This window comes from Bison bison, unplaced genomic scaffold (genome assembly GCF_000754665.1).
Source record: "Bison bison bison isolate TAMUID 2011002044 unplaced genomic scaffold, Bison_UMD1.0 scf7180017864456, whole genome shotgun sequence".
In the NCBI taxonomy this organism is placed as follows: Eukaryota; Metazoa; Chordata; class Mammalia; order Artiodactyla; family Bovidae; genus Bison; species Bison bison.
The window spans coordinates 28,808,586-28,828,292 of NW_011495018.1; the positions used below are offsets into that span (position 1 = coordinate 28,808,586).

Below are 19,707 nucleotides of genomic sequence, written 5' to 3' on the forward strand. Positions count from 1 at the left end.
TGGCCTAGTACAGTATGAATTTTAAGCCTTTTATAACCAACAGTAGCAAGGAAAATAGACAAGGTATAACAATGAGGTATAACAATAATAGAATACCTGCTCATGAATGTCAGTCCCCTCTATCCCTCAAGACTGAAAACAAATCTGTATGTAAATTGCTAAGTCTATTATACTGACCACCCTCACATTACAAAAATATTACCAATAAAACAAAATATGAACTAAATTCTGGGAAAAGTAGAGAAAGGCACAAAAGGTCTTATAGAACTTATGAGTTTAAGCCTAACTTGTGAGATAGTTTTTAAAATCCATTATCTGATATGTTATTGCCAAGAGTTGAAGGCTACATGCTGCAATCAAGGGGCCACCATTTTGAAAGTTGAAAGGAAGACTGACATTAAAACGGCAAATTCACATTCAGCAGAGGATCAAATTTGATTCCTTTTTTTTTTTTGGTTTTTACTTTCTTTAAATAAGGATTATTGGGGTCAAGCAAAGAAAGACTGATTTTTTTTTAAAAAACAGCATTTATAACAACTTTAGAAAATATGAAAAATACAGAAGCACAGAGAACATAAAAACTGCCTATAGTTTCCATCATCAACAAATAAACAATATGCACATTTTGGTGGGTATGTATCTTTTCAGTCTAAAAAATTATTAGTGCATTATTTGATTGAGAGAGTGTTTCTATGTCACCTAGAGAATTCTTTGTCTATAACATCAAATCAATCAGAGTAGGCAAAATTTATCTCCTTTGCTGAACACCTCAGAGAAGTCAAGATCTGATCCCATAGGATACAGAATTGTAGTGACTACAAGTGTGGGAAGCAGGGGAGAGGAGAAAGAGGAGGCGAGAGGAGGGAGGGGTGAGGAGGAGTGAGAAGGATGGGGAAGGGTGAGAAGAAAGGGAAGGGAAGGAGGGAGACGAGCAAGCAAGGAAGAGAGGAAAGGTGAGAAAGGAGAGGAATGAAAGTGACTGGGGATGGGTAGAGAGTGGGTAGGAGAAAGGAAAGAAAAGGAAAGGTTAGGCATGGGTAGGAAGAAATGGCTAAGGGGAAAGAGATGAGGGGCTAGGGAAGATGGAGGGAGAGATGGAAGGTAGGGATGAGATGAAGAGAGATGAGGGGAAAAGGAATAAATATAACTAAATGCAAAAGGGGCCTAGCATTACCAAGTTCACCTGCCCTAAGAAAAACAATATGTCTATCAGGCAAAAAGGTCCTCTCCCACACAATAAAAATCAAGAGGCAGAGGGGATGAAAAACTATTTTTCTAAACCGCTACTTAATGTTTCAGGCAGAGTAATAAAGTTTAACTGTCTGGAATCTTGTTGCTCTTTCTGTAAACTTCCTCAGATAGAGGTTGCTTATCTGGATGTTAAATAATGTTAATAGTACCAAAACAAAATTTCTGTGATGGAGAAAGTTTTAACTAAGAGTCTTCTCCCTGACTTTCCCCTCATATCCTCCCTTTATTTTAGCATCAGAAAGCTAAGTTCTACCAATAAATAACAGGGAATGACAGAGGCACTGGCTGCCAGAGAGAAACACAGAAACACACTTAAAATGCAATTAAAAAGGACACAGGGAAATACAGTTAATTTAAAATAAAGAAGAAAAAACTATCCTCCTCCTCTTTGTGCACTAATCCTTACATTTTTTTTGTCCAATAAAAAGGTCTCAATGACTTGGTAAAACTTGCTCCTGAAGAAAGCCTTTGAGAAGCTACATCTAAAACCTGGATTAAGAAAATACAAGGCTTTTGGGGATAGGATCTCAAGAAGCCAACTCAGCTTTCTAGAAGAAATTCAACTCCTTCCAAATGCTTGTTAATGCACGTTAAATGCAGCAAGAAATAATCCTATGAGGCAGCAGCACAGGCCTCTCTTAGCTGCAGTGAATGAAGTAAATGACTTGTAACTTCTGGAAGTCTTGGTTATCTGCAGGTAAAACTTTAATAACCCTTGGAGCATCAAGGGACAAAAGACATTTCTCTCTGGAATACGTGGGTAATTGTCTTCTTAATTTATCCAGAAAAAGCTTAGTTTAGATGTAGCATCTGCTTTTTTTTTTTTTTAAGCAGAGGTGATCAAAATAACTTGCTCAAATTCACAGAAGTTATTAGATTTCAGATCAGACTGCAAAATGCAGTTGTTAAGTGTATAGTTTTTCTAAACTGATATTTTGGACCTGCTCTTACCAATAAGAATGCTACTATCACTACACTGATGCTTTGTCTGTAAGTACTCTAACTTTAATCCACTATTTTCTAAGATTAGTTTCAATATTTTTATGTAAAAAAATACATAAAATCTAACTGTAAAAATTCAAGAATGAGAGTAAAATTGAACTTACAATGAGTGACATTTAACAATTGGAGAAGACTGGAAAGAGCAAAGGAAAGACTTCGAAATATGTTTCATGATATGAAATAAAAGACATTTGAACATTTGACTTTTTTTTTCATTTTCAATCTTTCAGAGCAATTGCCAAAACATACTCCCACAACACTCAAATCTAGTGAGGGAAAAACAATAAGGAAGTTATTAGCATGGTAACAAGATTCTCAACACAGTACCCTAATTTTGAAAATCCACTTTTCTGATTTTTACAGTAAATACAGGATGATTCCTCCAATCTGTAAAGTATAGAGTACATTTTGCTTCCTTCAGACTTTGTACTTCATTTTAGTTATCAGCAAAGGCAGGGCAGAAACCAGATTGAAATTCCAGCTGTCATCAGCATTCACCCTCCTTTTCTTTCAAAAATTAGCAGAAAAACAATTACTCTTGTGATTTTGTCTGAAGGTTATTTATATTTCTCCCACATGGGCACTATTTTTATGGTGTTTCATGGGCCAGAGACTGCAGACTTTTGGTGTTCTGGAGAAAATACTGAATCTTGAGTGTCCCAAAAAATTTTCTTTTTCTAAATGGAACAACCCTCTACCAGGAATTTTGTGTTTGTTTACTAAGAGTGAAGGTGGGATGAGAAAATGAAAATCAGGAAGATAGTTACTTCCATACTGTTTACGAGCTTGTTTAAGAAATAGAACTGTGGTCTTTTCTTCGCAGAACTTGGCTTTTCTTAAAGTATGAAACAGTTTCTGTAAAGACACTTCCTGGTTTACTACCCAGTTTTTCACTTCACCTAGGTGTGGCTTAAGCTCACATGTAGCACCATAAATATGAAAACAACTTTTTACAGTGAAGTTTTCCTATGAGCCAAATACACTCTACTTCCATTTTCTGTTTAAGGAATAAACAGAGGCTTTGGAAATTTCATGCTTTGGAAACAAACCGCTACAAAAAGTTCTCTTATAGTTGAGTCACATGTAAACAGCTCTACAGCAAAAGTTAGACAGCACGGTGGCCTAGTCCCATCACTAATTAGCTATGTAATCTTGGCTAAGTCTCTACTATTTGGGATCTCCTCTATAAAATGAGTGGGTGGATGGAATAATCTGAGGCTCAGTCTGGCTTTTATATTTTGAGTTTATGGTTCAGTTCCATGTAAATTAAAATAGAGCTGAGGGAATACATTTACAAAGAGAATCATTCTTCACATTTTCTTACTAGAAAACGAACATATTAGAGTTTAAGAAAACACACCTCAAGCAAAAAGAATATTTTTCATAATATTATTCGGTCAAGCAATATATTCCAAAATCCCAAGAGTAAGTCAAATTTTCCTGCAACAATTGAGCTTTTAATGCAAAGAAATGCTATCATTCTGACTGTAACTGTTACACAGGTAACATTACTATTCTCTTACTTTACTTAACCATAGTTAAGAATTTAAAACTTTATGGTATAACTTTTCTCAGGGCTGACACAGATCTGAAGACTTAATGATACCGTGACACTTTGTGTCTCAATGTGCCTCACTTCTTTCATAATTTACTCTCGTATTTCCCCATCCATCTTCCTCTATGCTGCTGCTAAGTCGCTTCAGTTGTGTCCGACTCTGTGCGACCCCACAGACGGCAGCCCTCCAGGCTCCTCTGTCCCTGGGATTCTCCAGGCAAGAACACTGGAGCGGGTTGCCATTTCCTTCTCCACTGCATGCATGCATGCTGAGTTGCTTCAGTTGTGTCCGACTCTGTGCGACCCCATGGACAGCAGCTCACCAGGCTCCTCTGATCCCGGGATTCTCCAGGCAAGAATACTGGAATGGGTTGCCATTTCCTTCTCCATCTTCCTCTATAGTTCCCGGTATTTACGGTGTTCAAGAAAATTGTAAATAAATAAATGTATCTATTAAAAATTCCTTTATTTCACAAGGAGATAAAATCGTTTATCAATTTAATATATCAATTTGTCTTATTTAGGGCCAAATCAAAATAGTAGGGCTACATGAAGAGTCTGCAAATAGATATGAAAAAATTACTGGGATCCTCTTAATGCTTTCTATCCAGATTATAGTGGTCATGATCTGATGGCTGCTGCTCTCTGCTGGTTTAATTTTCACCCTTATAGCCCACAGCCAGTTCTATCTTAGAGACCTTTTTCTGTTGGATTCCAAAGGCCATCAAGTGTCCTCAAGGACAAAGTGATATATTAGCTACTGTAATAAAGGAGACTATGTATAAAACACTAAGCACAGGGTCTGGTACATAAACGCCTAATAAAGGTAATCATTATCATTTGCTGGTATGTAGAAACCATCTCAGCAATTCAGCCTGTATCAGGACCCGCCCATTAAACTTTCAAAGTAAAATTTTAACTGAAACTCCATACCAAATTCCCCAGGAAAGGGAAATATGAATAAGAATATTTTAAAATATGCTAACTTGTCTGGCCACCATTAGCTGATGTGATTGGGGATAGAACTGTGAAGAAAAAAAAGAAAATTTAAGATGTGATTAGACTGTAAGAACAGCTCAAAGGCTCTGGGTGAGAAAACTACAACTTAGGGAATTTTTGTGTGTACTGAGTTATCTCATTTAAACAAATATATTGAGGACTTCCTATGTGTAAGTGCCTAACGGAACTCTCATTAACTGCTGGAGAGAATATAAATTGGTACCACCAGTCAGGAAATTCTAATTTCCCTACTAGTGACACATGCAACAGAATACATGTATTCATTGCACATACTGACCAAAAGATATACACCAAAAAATTTTGTAGTTATCAAAATCTGAATGGACATATATATTTGGTATATTTACATAATGACATACTACACATCAATGAAAATAAATAAATTACAGCTATAAGCAATAATATGATTCTCAAAAACATTATGTTGAGGGAAGTAAGTTAGATAGCAAAGAATATACACTGTATGATTCCATTCACACAAAGCTCAAAGCCAGGCAAAACTAACACATGATGTTAAGCAGTGAGGAGAATGGCTAGCCTTGGGAGGGGAATGACAAAGAAGGCAGGAGTGGGTTTCTGGTATGGGTTTTTTCCTTTCCTCCTCCTTTTTTTAATCTTGCTAGTGGTTACACAGATACATTCACTTTGTGAAAATTAGCTGAGCCAAACTCAGGGTCTCCTGAATACTGTATTGGAAACAGCTTATTGTATTCATAAAAAGAGAAATAAGAGTGGATAAAGTCCTGTTTGGTTACAGATACATAGTCCTAACCCTTATTTTCTGATGTAAAGGAAACAGGGAGTTCTATAAAAAAGATTTAAAATTTTGCCATGGCACAGCTTTAGCCTCTATTTTCACTTACGACCCTTTGGCCACATACAGACAACTGTTCCCATATGCCACTACTCTGAACAAGGTTAGAGCTCCCTCTAGCACTTTTAACTAAGTAAACATCACAGGCCCTTACAGAGCTGACACAGTTTGGTGCTGCCCACGGTTAAATGCAATATGGCGATTTTTATTTTTAATTTGCTTTAATTGTTGCTATGGTATGAATAATTAATAGGCTGCCTAAGCCAGTTTTGTAAAGTTCACAATACAGAAAGCCAGGAGAGAAATATCTACTTAGAAAGGAGGCTTAAAAATGGTTATAACTGCTATAATATTAGAGAATTTGGAGCATTTATTCATAATTTGTGGCAACATTTATGTCTCACCAACAAAGAAGCATGCTACCAAGCACTTCCTACTAAAAAATTCTTCTAATTTTCATCAATTTTTCTCTTCATGGCTTCACAACCATTGTATGTATAGTACCAAATAACAGCAAAGTAGGTCAGTGTTAGGAGAACCTTGCTCTTCAGCGGAGGAGAAGAGGAAGGTTTGGCTGTAAACACTTAACCTAGTTCCATCCATTCTAAAACAAGTATTTATTAGCATTAAATAACCCCCTGGACAATAGAGGCTATTCAAATTAGCCTGTATTCTTTTCCCATGCTTGTAAATTCCCTTCTCCACTGAGACCTTAACCAATGGAAATTATGTTATCAATGTTTCCACTCAGGAATGTCTGTTTCATGTTTGGATATGCCAGAAAGTATAATTTAGTTATGATGTTGCAATCCTACACATTTCAGGAGGAATTTGAGCAGTCTCTGAAAGTTCAATGATTATAATACACACCATCTGGGAATGTAGCCAGAAATAAAAGGGGCTTCATTTTTCATTGTTGGATTTTAAATCTTCCCCTCCCTGAAAGAAACACTGCTTATCAACACTCTGGTTAAAATTAATACACATATAAAACCAGTTAATAAGTTCCTTGAATCAAGGACAGAGAATTAAAAAGAAGAGAATATAAAGAATTAGAGTAAACTCATTTTAGCCAAGACTATTATGTGTTATTCATTATTTTGCATACTAAAGTTAAGAAATAACATTTTTGAGCTATAATAAATAAATATTTCCTAGCAACCTTTTTTTAGCATACAGATCCCTCAAAAAGTATGTCTAAAGTCATAGGAAACTTTAGCAATTTCCAAGGGAAATTTTTATCATTTTTTTGGTTAGCATTTTAAATGGAGATTAATACAAGTCAGTACGACTTCCTCTCTCATGCTCTGGTTACACACAAGCACTGCTCTGCCAAAGACAGTAGTGCGGCATGGATGTCAGCACTGGATCTTTCCTGCACATACCACCACAAAGCCACGATGCCAAGTTACCACTTACTTTGGTTTTGCATCATGTCTGCTGGTCACATAACACGGCCACATTCACTCCAAGGGCAGCTCAAACTAGGGGTGAAATATTATCTGAAAACAGTGATTCATTAAGCTACTGAGAGCTTCAATCATGAGTTGTGTTTTTCCTAAGATAGGATCCACTACTGATTCTCTTTTAATTCACCTAGTATCTGCTGGGAGCCATGTATCATGAACTAGAACAAGAATGACAGATCTAAATTAACACAACAGAAAAGCTATTTGATGCTGCCTCCTGGTTTCTGTGCTTCACTCTCTTTCGTGGCATCCAAAGGCTTCAGAACCCTGGCATTAATTAAGCCACAGTTTTATTACACACAATCAAAAGCCTGAAAAGAAAAGCTCAGATAGTAAGAGGAGATTACAAGGTTCACTTAATAGTTTTATTTTTTTTGTGGTTGCTAATTGATGTATTTTAAATTTTTATCTCATATGGAATGCTGAAAAGGAAAGTATCAGTACTGTAAGTGTAAGAGGAGAACACAAACCTAAAATGTATTACCGTATCATGATTTTACAGAACCAATTTGCATAGTTGTGTTTTCCAAATCATGGCTACTTGTTAATAAATTGCTAATACTTAGTAGGCACCACAGAGAACTTTTTAGAAAATCCCCACACATTTGCTTCATCTGGCCTAATTTCTATGTACTAAAACGCTAAACACAGTGACTGAAAACACACAGATATGGGGTCAGATAGTCTGGGTTCAAATTCTAGTTTTGCAACATATCTTGGGCAAATTGCCTAATACCGCTCAGTTATAGTTAATCTGTATATAAAATGGGGTTGTGTATGCTTAATGAGATCGTCATCTGGATTTGAGTTAGAGTGTATATAAAACCCTTAACCCTTAGTGTCTGGCACATCGTAAACATTCAATAAACAATGGTGCAAAAGGCTGTCAAATCTGACGACATAATATCTGGATTTTAATACTTTAAATAATATATATCAGACTCAACAAATATAAGTTGAGAATCTACCTTCCGCAAGTTAAAATTAGTTCTACTCAAACTCTACACTGATGGCAATTGATTTTTGCATACAATTTGCCTTTTATAGGTAACTTCTACCATATATTTTCAACCGAGGAGAAGCAGAGTAAAAGCCCTAAAATTCAAACTTCTAAAGTTTCAAGAGAACTAAATAATAGCATTAATGGAAACCAAGAGTAGCCTAAATAGCTGACTAAAAGATTATTTGCATAAGCAAACAATTATATATAGAATGAATAAACAAGGTCCTTCCATACAGCACAAGGAACTATATTCAGTATCCTGTGATAACCATAATGGAAAAGAATATGAAAAAGAATGTATATTTATGTATAACTGGATCACTTTGCTATCGAGCAGAAATGAACACAAACTTGTAAATAAACTGTACTTCAATAAAACAAATTTAAAATATTAGTTATATAAAGCTCTCACTTGGATCTACTTTTATTGCATGTTCTCATGTTATAATGTTGAGAAAGTGGCTCCTACAGTGTACAAGCTAGATGTATTCAAATTTACATTTCTCAGTACTCAAATCTTTGAAAAACATCCCATATCCTTTTATTATTGCAAATGGAATCTACTATAATCTGTAATATGATGTCTATACCTATTCCTTATCAAAATGTAAAACATAATAAATAGTTGTATTTCTTGGACTTATATTCAGAACCTACCTCTTCTCTAGAATTACCTAGAGGAAAAAGAAAATTCCTTCAACCTATCAAATTTAAAGTAAAAAAAACAAAAACCAAAAAACACTATACTAATCCTACCAAAAAAAAAGCCCCAAACCCACACATATTAAGATTCAAGGAAACTGTTTTTAAGTTCCCTAATCCATCAGGTTTTAAGTATGCCAACTATAAGAATAAGAAAAAATACACAAACTGGAAATGAACCTCACACATAGATGTAAATAAAGCCACTCTTTAGGTTGCCCATTAATCCACAAGTGGCATATTCATCTTATTTACAGTATTATACCCCCTGCCATGATATTCCATTACAGAGTCACGCTACACACTCCATAGTTAACACTGTAGGAACCATCTCTCTTTAAACACGGTTTTCTCTCTATATTTCCCTTTAGGCTTGCTCCCAAGTTTTGTTTCTTCCTTCTTTTAATCTTTACAATTAAATTTCTTATGTTACTAGATAGTCCAAGAAAATGTGGATAAAGTTAAATAAGTGCTGTCCGAGGTATAAAACATAATTAAATTTATGTTCATTCTTCTAAAAGTATTTCAACATTTCTGTTTATCATGGCCCTAGTGCTCCACGTGACCAAGTGCTTCTTATATATATTTATATGTCAATCTTAACTATCAAAAACTTCTATCCTTTCCATCAGAGAATACCTAGGGAGATTTTATATACACATACACACACAGAATAATAGTCACGTTTGTTTGCTTTTTGCTTCATTTGCTTTTGATGAACCTGTTTCTTAATTACTCACTGTCCCAAGCCTCCTCTTTACTGTCTGAAACATACAAGAGATTCAAAGTCCAACTATTAATTCATATACCCTCATCCTGTCTTTATAATCACCCAACTGTCTAAAAGCATGCATGCTTACAAAAAAAAAATTTACTGAAGTATAATTACACAAAGCCTGGCTTTGAAGGGACATTTTTTTTCTAAAACTGATTAAACTAATTACCAAGTTTAACCAGGAAAAATAAGTTCTTGGTGTAAAAGGACTGCCAATATATGTTTACACTGTAAATCCTGACGCAGAGATTTGGATGAGATTTGTATTCCAAAACAACTTCTATTGATAAAACAATTACTAAGGTAAGGTTACCACCTTCAACTGATTGTATCGGACTCATACTAAGGTTACCACACCGATACTAAGTCCAATGACATGAGCTCATCTTCAGTCCTTTAAAGACCAGTATTTATAAGGTAGGTGATTATTACTGAGTAATAAGCATTTACATTTGCATAGAGTAGTACAAAAGTAAAAATATCTTCATTGTGAAGATATAAGAAAAAGAAAATGTATCTTTAAAAACTCCTTATGTAGGAATAAATCCCAAACTAATAACTGAGGGTGATGAGGAATTCAGAAAAGCTTATCGTAGCATCAGAGATACAACTGGTTCCATACATAAGAATTTTAAATAAGGGTGTATCAGGTGAGCTCCAAAGGACTAGACTAATGAAATTTTCTCTAAAGCAAACCCTACTGATGAGATTTGGGATTAGTAGAATTTAAGGTGACTTGGCAACTCTCTCTCTGTAAGGAAATTAAAAGAGAGTTTCTTGGTCATTCAGTCAGTTAGAAATTTCTGTTATTACCAGTATAAACAAACAAAACAAGATGCTCTCAAAAAAAAAAATCTATTTTAACACTGATCTTAAATAAATCTTACTGGAAAAGAGCTCTAACAACAAGAACAAATATGGCAAGATCATTAGGTCAGATGGAATTCCACAATTGTAGGAAAATGGAAAAATACAATTTAATTTTTGTAGAAACTTAGTACAGTCATTTAAATTCATAGCTCATTTGCCTTACAAGAAACTGAAGTCATGACACAAGAATAAAATTTTGCATGTATGAATACTGAGCTCATGAGTACTGGAAGGTTCAAAAGGAGAGCTCGAGTTTCACAAGCTTTATAAGTGATCTATTTACACCATATGACTAAGAACATACTTATTCATGGAGAGCTTATGAACCTAAGGCTTCTGGAACTGTCAAACTAGGAGAAAGGAGAATGAAAAGCCACAAAAATCCATAAAACTATAATAAAAATCTCTCTTCTAGATTAAGGAATGCAGAAAAGTTATCACGCAAAATTCTAACAAGTGGGCTGGACATGAGTCTGGGTGAACTCCGGGAGTTGGTGATGGACAGGGAGGCCTGCCGTGCTGCGATTCATGGGGTCGCAAAGAGTCGGACAGGACTGAGCGACTGAACTGAACTGAACTGAACTGATACAGAGTAGCAAAGATCTCTTAGACAGTGAAGGGGGGAAGTTCTAAAGACTATTTAAATATTAAGCGACTAATCCTAAAATACTGATACATTTAAGTCTTACTGAATATGTTCAGGAATAGCTCATTATTGGTTAAAAAAATAAAACAAAAAACCAAGTTTCTGACAGAATTGCAAGAGCAGTACTGAAGATTTTTAGAGGGGGAAAGAAGGTAGGGAGATGGGTACTAGGAGGAAGTGAAGGGCCTTGTTTCATGAGTTTTGCAAAGAAGTAGAATATCAGGGACTCATTCTGCAAGTACAGTATTACAGGGCTGCAATAATGAATTTCCATTAGTTATATATATATTTTTAAAAGTCCTATTAACTACGTCCTAAAAAAAATTGTTTACGCCTAACCTGAATATTTCATACTATAGGCTCTTTTCTGTAAATTCTATACTCAGACGGGTACCTGTTAACTTGTTAACTAGTTTTTACGTATTATTACTTTAAATAAATCCCTAAAACAACTGACTATTACTATCAAGAAAACAAATTTATGTATCTTTGGGAGATATCTGGATTCATCTATATCGACTATATTACTTGCTTTTTACAGTAAACCACTAAACTTAAGATACAAATTCTAAAATACTGCAAATCCTGGTTGCCTTGTTTATTTTCCCAAAGTCAAAGCCTGCCAAAGGCGCCAAGAAAATGGGCGCTGATTTGGTAGAGAAAATATGGCTCATTAATGTCTTCTGTAGTCTTATACCATATTTCCTAATATTTCAGGGATGATTAGCAAGGTTACTATTTTAGTAAAAGTGAGAATTAAGTGGATGAACTAGCCTTTAGTTTCAGTTACTACCTGGATTTTTTTCTCCCTCTTCCTCTTATAAACACCATTCATTGATATTCAATTCTCAATTGTATACATTGAAGTAACACAGTCCCCTACACGAAGATGTCAATGGCATAGTGAAAAAAACCAAACAGTGAATTTCCTAATAAACAGAATCAGGAAAGGAATAAAATTTAAACATCCCATAGCTTACACCTGGATAAGGGTCCTCTCATAAACAATTAAAAATGACAAGTCCTCTAAATCAGAAAACCCATATGCTACTTGCAAAGAAAACTCTATATTGGAGGGGTGGAATGTTGGGAGGCTGACAAGGTAGACCTTTTAAGTTTTAATTTCTCTGGTTACTTGATTTTTTTAAAAAAAATCAAAGGTTAAAAGCCAGAGTGAAATGCCAGAGAAAGTGTACTGGTAATCAAAGTTCTCAACGACCCCTGATAGAATTACCATCTATAAATCATTAATATAGCAACCATATTTGTGACAATACTTTGGAAAGTAGGCAGCCTTTTCGTTCTTTCTTGGAGTTGAAGTAAAATTGGCATATACTATTATATTAGTTTCACATGTATAGGTAGTATTTCTTTAAGTTTGTAAACCAGCTCTAGAGTAGAAACACAACGCCTCTATATACTGCAACAAATGTGTGATGTAAAACCCAAAGTTTTTTTTTCATTTCTTCTTCAGGAATTGTGCCTGGCACTGTGAAGCTGTGGTGTTGCCTTCATCACTCCCTCGGTTTCCAGTCTTGCTAATTAAAAGGTTGATCACAGAACAATGCTCTTCTCATTAATTTCAGTGTTCCGATTGGGCAGGATCCCTGCTTACCCCACCTGATCTTTTCACACTGCTGAAGTTAATGTGACAGGAACCCGAAGATGGATTACCTGCTGCCATATTGCCCATCGCCTCCAATCAGGAGCTATCTGTGTAAACTGATTGTTCTAATTTGCTCTCATTATTTTTACAATATCAGGAGAAAATAACGCACACAGCTCACTGTCAAAGCCATGAAAATCAGCCATTAGTTAAACTCAGACACTGAGTGGCTTTATTAGAGGCACTGCAGTTTATTGATGTAGCTCCATTCAAACACGGCAGCATTTGCTTCACTAGAAGGAAGTGTTTATACTGAAAGTAAATATTTATTGTAATAATACCCACAGCAACATGATATTTTGAAGAATCCTGTACTTATTTCATAAGCTTGGTTTTGACACAAATTAACAACAGTGAAGAGTTGGGCTGGCACAAGAAAGTAGATAACATTTAATACACACACAGTATGAAAATCTATTAACTCGAATATGTGAGCACTCTTCACCCTCCTATACCCTGTATAATAAGAAACTCTATTCTGTGACTACAAATGCTCATCAATCAATAAATAATAGAGCTTCTACTTTGCACAACACAACAACAAATATTTTTCTAAAACAGTAATTTTATCACTTAGGAATCAAAATGATTTCTATAATGATCATCCAGGTATAGGTCTAAACAATAAAAACTATTCTTACACAATGTAAGTGTTCAACAAGAAAGATTACTAATCCTAGTATCACAGAAATTCACAATATATTTCAGAATTAGAAAATAAGAAGCATAATAAAGCCAGCTAAGCAAACAATTATCTGTGTTTTAAACCCTTCATTAAGAGATGTTTCTTAAAGCAGAAAACAGAATTCTGTACAAAGGTTTGATAGTCAATGAGATAATATCTTTAAAAGATTTGTCCTGGACATAAAGAAAATATATTTTCTGTTGTAAAGACAATGCTAAACTCTAGAAGAAAATATATTTTAATTTGGCATTTCTAGGCTTGCCTAGCTAAGAACATTTTGTAAAAATGTTATCTAAATGCTGCCTGAAAGGCATTTGGTGGGGGGAGGTGCTAGAGAAGGAGCGTTTAAATAACAGAAACTGATGCCTTTTAAATAAAGGAATTTAATCCACACATTCTACCCCCCTCTCCCCCATTTAGTATTAGAAGGAAACATGGCCTCCTCCTGTTTTCTTTCTATACCAAGATTCCTAGGTAATGTGAAGGCAGGAGTATGCCCTTCTTGCTGCTCCCCTTTTAATGGCCACTTTTCTTTTTCTAAGAAGCGTGTGCCATGCTTTTCTCCTTAAAATTCCTGCACTAAAAGACTGCACCATACTGCACTCCGCAAAACGTGCTGATGGCGCCAATTACAAGCCCCCAGCCGAACGCTCCAGCCCCCACCATTCGGGCAGATTTATGCGGACTCTTGCCGACGTTATTACAAGTCAGAGTTTATTGGGAAATTGTTACATTATGCGGAGTGTCTAACAAATTGCTTATGCTGCTATAATTGGATTACAACAGCCGCTTGCTCCCACCGGTAAGATTAGGCAAGTAGGACTCCTGCCGATCTCTGAGCGTTAGCAGTAATTTTATTTGCCTTGCCTCTCTCTTTCCTAACAACATGCCTCTCTCCCTGCCAGCTGTCTGCTGAAAAGGCACAGGCTTGTTCCTTGGCCCTAACAATGCAATTACAGCCCCGCAGATCGCACTGTTTGTGCATTAAGTACAGAGCCAAAACGAGGCGAATTGATCGTTTGACTTTTGGAGAAGCCATGTGATCTCTCGGTGCGGGTGATCCGACATGCATCAGCAGGCAATACTGCAGTCAGTTCTTGATGAAAAACTTCCTTCCTTCCTCCTGCTCTCTCCCAACCTTTCCTTCTTCACTGAGGGAGACACTGACTGGGCTCATCTCATGCTAATCTAGATCAACCCACAAAGACAAACTCAATCTTATTAGCACCCTGGCTAGATAGAAATGTGAATACGTTCTAGCATCTTGAAGTGCCTCAGTCAGATATATCAGTGGTTCCCAACAGTTGAGCCACTGCTGCTATCTAAAAAATGGTTCATAAACAATTCACTGAACGGAAAAAGTTTACAGAAACACTCTACTTCAAAAGAACTACAGAAAGCTTAAGTTCTGGCAAACAAAACTGCCTTGGAAAAGCTCTGTTATAAGTTCTGTCTATTCAAGGAGCCATCAAGAAATCGGCTCTTGAAACCCCTATCCTGCTTTTCTCTGCAGCTCTGCTCTGCTGAAGATGCTGGTGGCCGATGTGCAGAATCAACGCCTCTGCCTTCAGGCTTAAAAACAATCAGGCTGATCCACAGTCAGGGCAAAGTTTAACATATTTTGTTGACAGCTTTCAGTTTCTTTTTCTTGTGTGTGTAACAATGAGTCCAGGTAGCAAGTAGCTACTGTTACTCTAGACCATAATGCATGAAGATTCTCACTGGGGTCTTGACTTTTTTTCTTAATTAACTTTCTTGAAATGGTTGAAAATGACTTAGAATTTTACCAATTTTAATACAGATCAGGATTCCTGTTTACAGTTTCTCCTCCAGTGGCATATGCTACTTAGGATTCCTAAAGCTGATTACACAGCAAATGCGCAGTCAATCTGCTGATCCATTTTGGTGCCCTCTGTTTGTATTCTTAAATATCATGCACATCTAGAAGGTTACATATTCTCATATCTTTAGTCAGACCAAATACACACACTCTTTATCTATAATGAGGGTCCTTGATATCATTATTACTTCAAAGTGAGCTTGGAAAAGTCACTGTACTAGTATTTCTCAGCACTTCTCTGTCACCCCCATTAGCATTCATTAAGTTCATATAAATATTTAAAGACAAAAAAATATTACTTCTGAACATAATTCCTGCCTCTTTAAAACAGCAATGAGCCTAATGTGTAATGCTTATCCTTTACTTTATAATACTTCACTTATATGTATATCTTATACTTTTTCCAATCACATCAGCCTCAGTGATATGGTTAAATCTTAATATATTCTCCACAAAGCTACTCTTTAGACCCAACAGAGGAGCTTGTGCATAGAACAAACCATCTGACATGCTACTTGTGGAACAGTATATTAAAGAAGCCTGTTAACATGTAGTTTAAAACTCAAAAGAAACTCTGAACAGCTGAAATGCCTTATAAATAGCACAGACCCAGAGGAAGTGCAAACGTCTGCATTGTGAATTGTAGATCTTAATTACCGACAATGGCTGGTACAGCAAGTAGCACAGAAAAAAAGTGAAACAGTTGCACTGTTCATGGTTGGCAATAATTCTTCAGGAAAATATTTACTATCAATCAGTTATGAGAAAAGGGACTCGGTGCTCGTAAAACAGCACGTTGCTTCTCATACCAGGACCATTTTGCTTCAGCATAATCTGAATTTAAACAGCTTGTTTCCTGCGGATATAATTTTGGAAATAAATAAAACAAGTCTTCTATCAAAATCTGGAGTGAGTGGAAAGGAACATCACATTTTTCTGTCTCAGTCAGTTGCAAAAAGATTATTAGTCTGAAGTAAAAACAGTAACAAGAAACAACAACTACTATAATACAGAACACATCTACAAAGGACTGTGAAAGGGTTTATTTTCTAAATACAAAGAGGCAGAACTTCTCTGACCTAGGCAGAAATCTAGGCAGATGGTTCAAAACAATTCAGTTTTAACTGTATGTGTGTGTGGAAGGGTGTATTATGGAAAAGCCTGAAACCAAAAAATTTCAATAATTAAATAAAGTCAATAAAAAGATAAAAATTAATGCTCTTTATTTTTCCAGTCAGCTTTCTTTACCAATTAAAAAACACCACAAAGGCTGACAATTAGGTACAACATGATTATTGATTTTAAAGACTAAGTTGGCAGTCAATAATGACTGTCCATTTAAAGCTACAATAAATACAGAGCTTATCATGTTCCAAACACAAATCTCATGAACTACAGGGCTATAATTAGTAAGAAGGAAGGCTATGGAAGAAATAAAAAACATCTCAATGCCTCCAAATATTACTTGGATTGTTATACTATGAAATGTCTCTTTCCCCATTTTTATCTTAAAATATTTTCTTAAGACTCATTCTTAAGAGATTCAAAGATTATGATTAACCCAAAGTAGCTGTAGTTTGCCTTACAACTTTACTTTCTTGTATTCTAAAGAAGACTAAGGGTCTCTTTTCATAGACCTATTATAAAACATGTATTTTAAGATAGCCCTGGCAAAGAAGAGTCGCATACATAGGTTAGGTTAGGGGTCCAAACCTAACAGTATTGCTATATTTAAAGGGACTAACTGGTATTAATATCTTCTCTAAAACTCATATAAACAGTATTCAATAAGATCTTAGACTTCAATTACCATCTCCACCCAAACCAAAGTCACTCCTATCAGAATTAGTTGTTTTGAACTAGAGGACAAAAATGGTTAATATCACTGTGTTATAGCTGCTCTCCATGGAGATGACTGGACATTCAAGGCCACTGTGGAGCACAGTCTGAATCAATAATAGATACCAGTACCAAGTTAAAAACCACAGCCATATGAAGTACAGCAGGTGAAACTATCCAGTTAAGGGCTAAAGGTGAAGAGCATGAAATAGGGACAAGCTTACAGACCTACAAAAATAATGGTAACTCATTATTTTTCAAAGGGCAAGCAATAAATGAGGCCAAGAGCAGCAGCACAGAATCATGAGATACACATAATATATGTAAATAAAAAAGGGAAAACTCTTTTCCTATTCCCATGTTATTGCACCTCACTGGAAACTGCTGCAAGAAAGAAATTTTTTCAGCTACATGTTTTTATTTGCCTTGACCAACTGATTATTTGGTTCAAATCTGAAGCAATGAAACAAAAGATGAAGATGTGTGTCAATAAAAGGAACCAGAAAGTTAAGTGGGTTCCATCAGGAAATAAAGAAATCATTATTAAACCAGTATATTTAAGGAGATGATGAAAGGATACAGGTGGCAGAATAATGTTAAGAACAAGCAAGAATGGGATGAGAGGGTCACCATCTGGGAGCAACAAAAACAGACTGATGAGAAGCAATGAACAAACTTATTTCCTCACCCAAGAGCATAGAAGAAATTATGCCATTGTGCCTATATGCACCACTGAAGTAGAGGATAGGAGTGGGGGGGAAAACCATCATACAGACATACACCAACATAACTATGTAGCTTAGAGATCCTGGCTTACAAAGTAGTGAGAAAACAAAAGGAACAGATGCTCACTTGGCCAGCTCTCAATGAAACTCATTAAAATCATCACCCTGTCCTTGGATCATTGCTCATGCTAAGATTTTACCTTGTTTAGCCAGAAGTCACCCAGTTGTGATGAAAACTGAAAACACCATGGCCCAAAGATAAAAAGATTATTTTCAAAGGCCCAAATTATTGGTCCCCCATCTCAATGTACAAATGCTGGATATAAAACAGGGTCAATCAGCACTTGATGGCTGTGACTATATGACCAAAAAAATAAATATGTTAAACCGTAATATTCAGATTTTGAGGTAAATCATTAAGATGTTCTAATTTATGAACTTAACTGATTAATTCTACCTATTTCACCATAATTTTTAATAAATTTTGACATTTCTCTATGGATCATTCTCAAAGGTTATATTTTGTATGATATATTTCCAGTTGATAAAGTAGGTCCTTTACCAACTGAAACTACTTCATGTTTTAAGAAATAAAACAAAATAAAAAATATTGCCATCCTTCGAGTTTTGTAGCAAAGAATGCAGACACATGATACAAAGCCTGGCTCTAATAATAACAGTAACAGACAGCCTGAATGCGTAACACAATAGATTAAACTAGTTAAAGTTGGGAGTGTTGTAAAAGTGACAAATTCCTGAATAGTTATAAAAGGCAGTAATTTTGCAGATATACAGAGTAAAAGTCTGGAAACAGGGCCCATATGGGAATTTCACTTAACTTCTGGAATAAGCAAAATGGTTGATACCTAAATTTAGGTCAAAGTTCCTGAGTAATTAGAGATGGAAAACTTGAGGCAAAGTTGTTACAATTATTAGATTGTAAGATCTCTAATACCTAAGATTATTTTTTGTATCTAGTCTATTGATACAGCAAACATTTATACATGAGAAACAAGTGGTTCCATATGCATGATTAAACATACTTGTCCAGTCAGATCAAGACCTCCAAAGCAATATATTTATCAATAGCTACTCAATAAATATTAATAGTCAAATAAAATAACTAGATTTTCTATAGTATATTTCACAATCCTACAAAGGTATACTCTATACTCAATTACATTTTAAAACCACCAATGGACTTATGAAAATAATTGTATTTTTTTAAACACAAGTCTTTTTTCTTTTTCTGGCCAAAGGTCCATCTAGTCAAAGCTATGGTTTTTCTAGTATTCATGTATGGATGTGAGAGGTGGACTATAAAGAAAGTTCAGTGCTGAAGAATTGATGCTTTTGAACTGTGGTGTTGGAGAAGACTCTTGAAAGTCCCTTGGACTGCAAGGAGATCCAACCAGCCCATCCTAAAGGAGATCAGTCCTAGGTGTTCATTGGAAGGACTGATGCTGAAGCTGAAACTCCAATACTTTGCCCACCCGATGTGAAAAGCTGACTCATTTGAAAAGACCCTGATGCTGGAAAAGACTGAAGGCAGGAGAAGGGGACGACAGAGGAGGAGATGGCTGGATGGCATCACTGACTCGATGGACGTGAGTTTGAGCGAGCTGCGGGAGTTGGTGACAGACAGGGAGGCCTGGTGTGCTGCAGTCCATGGGGTCTCAAAGAGTTGGACATGACTGAGTGACTAAACTGAACTGAACTGACACACAGAATGTTTAGTTCCCCAACTAGGGATCGAACCTGTGCCCCTTCAGTTGAAGCTTGGAGTCTTAAACACTGGACTGCTAGGGATATCCCACACAAATCTTATTTGTAATAAACCGTAAT

General features: G+C 35.8%; 1 protein-coding gene across 13 annotated transcripts in view; it reads right to left on the bottom strand.

Moving 5' to 3' along the window:
- The window catches only part of BTRC (beta-transducin repeat containing E3 ubiquitin protein ligase), a 175,314-nt gene that overhangs the window by 43,753 nt on the left and 111,854 nt on the right, over positions 1-19,707 (bottom strand). The window lies entirely within an intron of this gene.